This window comes from Theropithecus gelada, chromosome 19, assembly GCF_003255815.1.
Source record: "Theropithecus gelada isolate Dixy chromosome 19, Tgel_1.0, whole genome shotgun sequence".
In the NCBI taxonomy this organism is placed as follows: domain Eukaryota; kingdom Metazoa; phylum Chordata; class Mammalia; order Primates; family Cercopithecidae; genus Theropithecus; species Theropithecus gelada.
Genome location: NC_037687.1, coordinates 21,104,554 through 21,113,772, shown reverse-complemented (window position 1 = coordinate 21,113,772; position 9,219 = coordinate 21,104,554). Strand labels below are relative to the sequence as shown.

The 9,219-nt window shown below is 40.7% G+C and overlaps 1 pseudogene; it reads right to left on the bottom strand.

Annotated features, from left to right (window-relative positions):
- Positions 1–1,548: 1,548 nt before the first annotated feature.
- The window catches only part of LOC112611883, a 272,327-nt pseudogene continuing 264,656 nt past the window's right edge, over positions 1,549–9,219 (bottom strand).

The following is a 9,219-nucleotide window of genomic DNA, read 5'->3' as shown; positions in this document are numbered from 1 at the left end:
CTCTGTCACCCAGGCTGGAGTGCAGTGGCCGGATCTCAGCTCACTGCAAGCTCCACCTCCCGGGTTCACGCCATTCTCCTGCCTCAGCCTCCCGAGTAGCTGGGACTACAGACGCCCGCCACCTCGCCCGGCTAGTTTTTTGTATTTTTTAGTAGAGACGGGGTTTCACCGTGTTAGCTAGGATGATCTCGACCTCCTGACCTCGTGATCCGCCCGTCTTGGCCTCCCAAAGTGCTGGGATTACAGGCTTGAGCCACCGGGCCCAGCTGAGAGCCTTCATTTTTCAAAGACAGATATACACAAAGAAAATCTAAGAAAAAAAAGTAGCTGCCGGATTAAATGTAGTGGTTTATGCACAACAGCTATATAAAAATACTTAATAATAAAGAGAAAAGGCCGGGCGCGGTGGCTCAAGCCTGTAATCCCAGCACTTTGGGAGGCCGAGACGGGCGGATCACGAGGTCAGGAGATCGAGACCATGCTGGCTAACACGGTGAAACCCCATCTCTACTAAAAAATACAAAAAACTAGCCGGGCGAGGTGGCGGGCGCCTGTAGTCCCAGCTACTCGGGAGGCTGAGGCAGGAGAATGGCGTGAACCCAGGAGGCGGAGCTTGCAGTGAGCTGAGATCCGGCCACTGCACTCCAGCCTGGGCGACAGAGCGAGACTCCGTCTCAAAAAAATAATAATAATAATAATAAAGAGAAAAATAATTAACTCTATAGTGAAAAATTATGTCAGATTTTTATTTTTTATTTTATTTTGTTTTATTTTTTCTGAGACAGAGTTTTGCTCTGTTGCCCAGGCTGGTGTGCAGTGGCCCGATCTTGGCTCACTGCAAACTCCACTTCCCAGGTTCACGCCATTCTCCTGCCTCAGCCTCCTGAGTGGCTGGGACTACAGGCGTCCACCACCACACCCGGCTAATTTTTTGTATTTTTAGTAGAGACAGGGTTTCACCGTGTTAGCCAGGATGGTCTCGATCTCCTGACCTCGTGATCTGCCCACCTCGGCCTCCCAAAGTGCTGAGATTATAGGCGTGAGCCACGGCACCCGGCCGCTTTTTGTTTATTTATTTATTTACTCGTTTTGAGACAAAGTCTTGCTCTGTCCCCCAGACTGGAATGCAGTGGCACTATCTCGGCTCACTGTAACCGCCACCTCCTGGGTTCAAGCAATTCTAATTCTCCTGCCTCAGCCTCCCAAGCAGCTGGGACTATAGGTGCATGCCACCACACCTGGCTCTTTTTTTTTTTTTTTTTTTTAGTAGAGATGGGGTTTCACCATATTGCTTAGGTTGGTCTCGAACTCCTGACCTCAGGTGATCCACCCATCTCCCAAAGTGCTGGGATTACAGGAGTGAGCCACCACGCCTGGCATGTCAGAGAGCTTTTAACCAAGTGAATAATTGACACAGTATCACTTCTAGGATAGTACCTTCCAAAAGTAAGTTACAGTCTGAATTTAACTCAAGATGCTGAGGCAGGAGAAGCACTTGAACTCGGGAGGCAGAGGTTGTGGTGAGCTGAGACTGCACCACAGCACTCCAGCCTGGGTGAGAAAGTGAGACTCTGTCTGAAAAAAAAAAAAAATGCTAAATGGTACCCAGGGACAGTGGTTTATGCCTGTAACCCTACACCTTTAGGAGGCCAAGGCAGTCAGATCACTTGAGGCCCAGAGGTCAGCCTGAGCAAAATAATGAGACTCTGAATATAAAACAAGAGAAATGCTAAATGAGTCCTTTACATCGAAAAATAAAATGATGCTGGACAGCATCATAAAACATTATATAAATATAAAGCACTTTATGAAATGTAATTTTTTTTTAATTTTTTGAGATGGAATCTCACTCTGTCACCCAGGTTGGAGTGCAGTGGCACGATCTCAGCTTACTGCAACCTCTGCCTCCCCAGTTCAAATGATTCTCCTGCCTCAGTCTCCTGAGTAGCTGGGACTACAGGTACTTGCCATCATGCCTGGCTGATTTTTTGTATGTTTAGTAGAGATGGGGTTTCTTAGTGTTAGCCAGGATGGCCTCGATCTCCTGACCTTGTGATCTGCTTGCCTCAGCCTCCCAAAGTGCTGGGATTACAGGCGTGAGCCAATGTACCCGGCCTATTAAATGTAAATATACAGAGGCATATAGAATTCTTTACTATCATAATGATGGTGCATAAAACCCTTAACATTTTTCTACAGAATATAAAAAATATATAAATGTGTATAAATCTGTGGATATACAATATAAAATAGTATAATTTGTAATACTAAAATATTCATAACAAACTGGAAAATATAGAGGTATAGTTTTTGTATTCAGTTGAAGTTGTTATGAAATTAAAACATACTGTTTTAACTTTAAGATGTTTTACATAATGTCTATTTTTCAAAAAGATTACAAACTTTTTTTTTTTTAAATGGAGTCTTACTCTGTTTCCCTGGCTGGAGTGCAATGGTGAGATCTCAGCTCACTGCAACTTGCCCCTCCCAGGTTCAAGCAATTCTCCTCAGCCTCCTGCATACCTGAGACTACAGGTGCACCCTGCCACACCCAGCTTATTTTTTGTATTTTTTGTATTTTTTTTTGTTGCCCAGGCTGGTCTCGAACTCCTGAGCTCAGGCCATCTGCCTGCCTCCACCTCCCAAAAGTGCTAGGATTACAGGCGTGTGCCACTGTGCCCTGCTGATTACAAACGTTTTGTAGAAACTATGCAAAATAAAATGAAGGAACGAGTAAAGCACGTCACTACAAAATTAAACAAAAAATGTAGTCAGTATAGCAGGAAATGAAAAAATATATATCTACAAAAAACACATAAAACAATAACAGTAAAACTGATAATAGTAACGTCATTTTTTAAGCAATCATTTTAAATATAAATTAATTAAACTACTTAATAGAATGAAATGTAATCCCAGGACTTTGGGAGGCCAAGGTGGGCTGATTACTTGATCCCAGAAGTTTAAGACCAGCCTGGGCAACTTGACAAAACTCAGTCTCTACAGAAAACTAGCTGGGCATGATGGCGCATGCCCGTAACCCAGCTACTTAAGAGGCTGAAATGAGAGGATCTTCTGAGTTTGAGAGGTTGAGGTTGCAGCTCACAGCCATGTTCACACTACTACAGACCAGTCTGGTCGAGAGAGTGAAACCTTATTTTATAAATTAATTAATTAAAAGGAAAAGAAATAAGATGCCTGGGTGGCTTAGGAATAAAACCATACAATGTATTCTCTACAATAGACCCATTTTAGCACTTAGTCAAATAGGCTGTAAGTAACAGAATAAAAAAAATCTATATTTCATGTAAATAGTAGCCACAATTAGGTGAGGTGGTCATAACTATGTTGGACAAAATATGCTTTAAGTCAAGTACTCATATGAAACAAAGATTGATATTATATAATGGTAAAATGGTCAACTTACCAGAAATCTATAACTATCATATCTATTTATATGTATATTTATGTATAAAAATGTGTCTCCAAAATATATAAATATTGACAAAAGTGAAGCAAGAAATACATAGCAACATAACAGTTGTAGACATTAAGACCCAATTTTCAATAAATAGAAAATTCAGATAAAAGAGTAACCAGAAACCAGAAAATGTAGACATTATAGACTTTATTAATTGTTTTGCATATAGAGAATTACCAGAGAGTGGATAATTTATAAAGAAAAAAGATTTATTTGGCTCACAGTTTGGCAGACTGTACAAGAAGTGTGTGCCATTGTCTGCTTCTGGTGAGGGTCTCAGGAAGCTTACAATTGTGGCAGAAGACAAGAGGAACTGAACATATCACATGATAAGAGAGCAATTGTAAGGTGAAGAAGCCAGTTTTTTTTTTTTTTTAAACATAGAGTTTCTCAAAACTATGCAGATATTTGTGTGTCCCCAGTAACAATAGAAAAACAGTCAGATTGTGCAGCTTCTTCTATCCCATGAAGATGTCTTTGGCTGTCACTGTAAACTTGAAGAAAGATCATTGAAGGGAAAGTAGAATCCTTAGAGAATTTTAAAGCATAAGACAGAAGATACCCCCATTTTTAAAATCTCAGGCTTTTAAAAATCTCAGTATTTTAAAAATCTCAGGCTTCCCAGAAACTACTTCCTTTGGAGCAGAGCTTCTCAGATCACATTTTGAGAACTGGCTTCCTTCTTAACCATTAAACCTTTCATCTGTGTTGTCCATTGCGTTCCCTCTCACCTACCTGGGGGTTTGGCTACCATTTCATGTCTCTTCATATTCCAGGGCTCTTTTCCCTGCTCCAGAAAAGTGATCAGGTCTGGTTTAGAGACAGCAATACTTGTTTCATTAAAAATAAATGTCATGAATCTTGCTCACATTCTCAAAATAACATGCTCAGTAAAAAGAATGTGATAGAATATGGCCAGATTACAGTGGCTCATGCCTGCAATCTCAGCACTTTGGGAGGCCGAGGTGGGCACATCATGAGGTCAGGAGATGGAGACCATCCTGGCTGACAAGGTGAAACCTGATCTCTACTAAAAGCACAAAAAATTACCCAGGCATGGTGGCACATGCCTGTAATTCCAGCTACTCAGGAGGCTAAGGCAGGAGAGTCACTTGAACCCAGGAGGCAGAGGTTGCAGTAAGCCAAGATCATGCCACTACACTGCAGCCTGGGTGACAGAGCAAGACTCCCTCTCAAAAAAACAATGACAAAAAGTAACAGAATAGTAAAGTAAATTAATCCCCAAACCCACCATTTATAACAGAAATTTCTAAATATCTAGAAAATATTTTCAATTAGTAGGTTCTCAATTTTACTACCCAGTACTACTGAATCACAAATTAGTTGTGGCAATTAAATTTTAAGGTGTGGACAACAATATTTTGTGCCACTAAATTTCTGGAAGTACCACTAATGTAGAGTGAAAGATACAGATCAGCTCAGGAATGTGGATAGTTCAGGTAAAAATAAAACATCTTGAATAAATTCCTACCTACACTTTCAGAAAACAGGGATCTGAAACTCATATATGCAAAGAATAAATTACTAAAACATATTCTACAGAAAAGAGAAATGAAACATTTAGGGTATAATAGGAATTGTTTATTTAAATTATTCTCATCCAGAAACACCAGGTTTCTGTAGTTCTCTAACATCACATTTCTATATAAATTCTGCTCAGCAGAATTCAGGCATTGCCACTCCTCCAGAGAAAATTATGTGGTGACAGCCCTAAATGTCAATGGTCCCTGAAACACACACACACACATACACACATACACGCACGCACACACAGAAATGCATATATTTACCATGTGGCCATGGGCAGAATTTTTAATTTGACTCAATGTGAAATGACAGTAAAGACAATGGATTCTAACTTATAGGAAGATGAATATTATCCAACAGAATAGTTTTCAACACAGAAATCTTCTCTAATGTATTCTCTAACTCTGAGAGAAGAAAATGGCATAAGATCCACACCACCAGTTTATGTAAGATACTTTTCTGGATAATAAAAGTATAAAATTAAGGGCATGAACACAGACATGTAATTTTTGATTGCTATATTCACATCACACAGAATGAGTTGTTTATATTTTTCAGATCAAAAAGACACATTGAGTTAGAAGGTGCCTCTCAAATTTTAATGTGTACAATAAGCTGGAGATCTTGTTATGCATATTTATTTTAGAAGATCTGGAATAAATCCGAGTTTCTGAATTTCTGAGAAGCTCACCAGTAATGCCTGTTTTTGACCCGAGAATAATATTTTCTCAAACATTCAGTAAGTGTAGGAGCATGGTTTTTCCCAGTTTTTTGTTTATTTGTTTTTTTGTTTGTTTTGAGACGGAGTTTTGTTCTTGTCGCCCAGGCTTAAGTGCAATGATGCGATATCGGCCCACTGCAACCTCCGTCTCCCAGGTTCAAGCCATTCTCCTGACTCAGCCTTCCAAGTAACTGGGACTACAGGCACATGCCACATGCCCAGCTAATGTTTTGTATTTTTAGTAGAGATGGGGTTTCACCATGTTGGTCAGGCTTCTCTCAAACTCCTGACCTCAGGTAATCTGCCTGCCTCAACCTCCCAAAGTGCTGGGATTACAGGTGTGAGCCACCGCACCTGGCCTTTTTTCCAGTTTTTCTGGCCTGTAACCAGAGATGAGAGCCTTCATTTTTCAAAGACAGATATACACAAGGAAAATCTAAGACAAAAGTGTAGCTGCCAGATTAAATGTGATGGTTTATGCACAACACCTACATAAAGATACTTAATGATAAAGAGAAAAATAATTAACTCTATAGTGAAAAATTATGTCAGAGAGCTTTTCATTTATTTATTTGTTTACTCATTTTGAGATGAAGTCTCACTCTGTCCCCCAGGCTGGAATGCAGTGGCACAATCTCGCTTACTGCAACTGCCACTTCCTGGGTTCAGGCGATTCTTCTGCCTCAGCCTCCCAAATAGCTGGGACTATAGGTGCATGCCACCACGCCTGGCTAATTTTTGTATTTTTAGGAGAGATAGGGTTTCACCATATTGCTCAGGTTGGTCTTGAACTCCTGACCTCAGTTGATCCACCCACCTCCAAAAGTGCTGGGATTACAGGAGTTTGAGCCACCATGCCCGGCGTGTCAGAGAGCTGTTTAACCAGGTGAATAATTAACATCAACTGAACTTGGACAAATTTTTATTATTTGCTGATACACACAGAAGAACAGAGCATCACTTCTGGGATAGTGCCTTCCAAAAGTAAGTTACAGTCTGAATTTAACTATAAAGTAACATCAGTTTTTTGCAAAATTTAAGATACAAATATATCTCATATTCTGTAGTTTTAGTAGTGATGTGAAATAGTCTTTCTTTAGCACCGTAGAGAACAGGTTTCTTCTAATTTTTTTTTCCAGAGCTTTCTGGCTAATAATTGTCATCCAGTTTATGTAAGCATTTTCTTAATTCTGTTCTGCATACAGCTAATGGATACAGATGGAAGCTCCACATTACATGTCCTCCATTTTTACTAAGGGCCACAGCTTTTCCTCAATATGAATCTTGAGTATCTACATCTTCCTATATTTAACAGCCATAAAAAGGACATTTTTAATATTGCAGATCATAAATTCATAGTGAGTTCTGCATGGCATATAAGAAGCCTTGAGGTAGAGAATTTAGAGAAGGCTCTGATAGATAAGAAAAATATATATATATTTTTATACAGAGTCTCGCTCTGTCGCCCAGGCTAGAGTGCAGTGGCCAGATCTCAGCTCACTGCAAGCTCCACCTGCCGGGTTCACGCCATTCTCCTGCCTCAGCCTCCCGACTAGCTGGGACTACAGGCGCCCGCCACCTCGCCCGGCTAGTTTTTTTTGTATTTTTTAGTAGAGACAGGGTTTCACCGTGTTCGCCAGGATGGTCTCGATCTCCTGACCTCGTGATCGGCCCATCTCGGCCTCCCAAAGTGCTGGGATTACAGGCTTGAGCCACCGTGCCCGGCCGATAAGAAAAATATTTTTCAGAGACCCTTGAGTATCATAAGAATTTGTAAAAGTAGTTAAAGCAAACTCATTAGGTAGGACAAGCACAAGTAGAGAAGTAAAGTTTGGCAAGAACTAAACACATAACATTTCAGGAGGCAGAGGGGACACAGTTCTTGATCAGAGACATGTTTTTTGTTTTGTTTTGTGTTTTTTTAAAGCCTTTTTTGTTTTGTTTTGTTTTGTTTTTTCCTTTTTCTCCCTCTCTGGGATTCCTCCTCAGATAAGATTCTCTGGACAAATTCTACCAGCATCTTGAGAATATGCTTTTAAAGTTGTCAGAATTACCTGTTTACCTGCTGACACCACACACACAGGCAGAAGAACCAAGACCTGCAAAAAAAGTTCACACATTTGTGTCCTTTATAACAGAAGAGATTCAGAAACAATGAGCTGCTCTATGCAAAAACAAAAAAATAGTTTTCTCTTTTCTGCCCTTAGGTGCCCTCCCCAGCCACAGACATCAGCAATTTCTGCTACAATAATGGTAACGTGAGCCACATTGACCTGTCCCTACCTAATCCAAACAAAATAAACCCTGTGACCACCCGTTAGTGCAAAGATGAAACTTAACACTTAAAATGTATCTTGAACCCCTCATATTTGATTCTGACATCACCTTACAGTAACATGAAGCCTTTAATTAAAAAAAAAAGAATGAATACTTCCAGACCAATAAATAGAGCCTGTGGGGAGGGCAGAAGTAGAGATATCTGCAAATTGTCTAAGTAATCCTATTTAGAAACCAGAGCTGATAACCACTTAGCTAAGCACTGCCTCTGAAGCTTTAATGAGCTTCTAAGTCACTTGGTAATTTTGGCCCTACTGTATGTAATATGAATCTGCAAGTCTGGAAAGGGTCCATGAATGGGTGTTTTAAACAAGTTTCTTGACAATGCTGATGTTGTTCTCCTGGGCTTATTATCAGCATTACTTAGAGAAAGCAGGCACAGCACAGAGTCCCTGACCCTCAGCACTTTTGTCACAACACAAATATTTTTGGTACAAATGAAGACAACCAATCTCTGTCCTAAAGTATCATATTTTTTTGGTCCTTTAAAGTTTACAGAGAAAACAGAAGGCAGTGATGTCTGTATAAGTCTGTATTTGGAAAACAACATTTACACATGACTAATGCAATGTTCATTAAGTAATAAATTTGTATTGTGTTTATATTTACTTGTTTGCTGACTTGTGGGGCAACTACTGGGTTTGCAAGAATATTAAGTTGCTAAATGTAATGTCTCTGTAGACGCTGGTTTTAATAAAAAAAATTTAAGTTGTTCCAAGATGGCCGAATAGGAACAGCTAGGGTCTGCAGCTCCCAGCGTGATTGATGTAGAAGATGGGTGATTTCTGCATTTTCAACGGAGCTACCTGGTTCATCTCACTGGGACTGGTTGGACAGTGGGTGCAGCCCATGGAGGGTGAGCCAAAGCAGGGAAGGGCATCGCCTCACCCAAGAAGTGCAAGGGGTCAGGGGATTTCCCTTTCCTAGCCAAGGGAAGAGCTGTGACAGACTGTACCTGGAAAATCGGGACACTGTCCCGCCCAAATACTGCACTTTTCCAATGGTCTTAGCAAAGGGCACACCAGGAGATTATATCCTGCGCCTGGCTCAGCGGGTCCCACACCCACGGAACCTTGCTCACTGCTAGTGCAGCAGTCTGAGATCAACCTGCGAGGCAGCAGCCTGGCAGGGG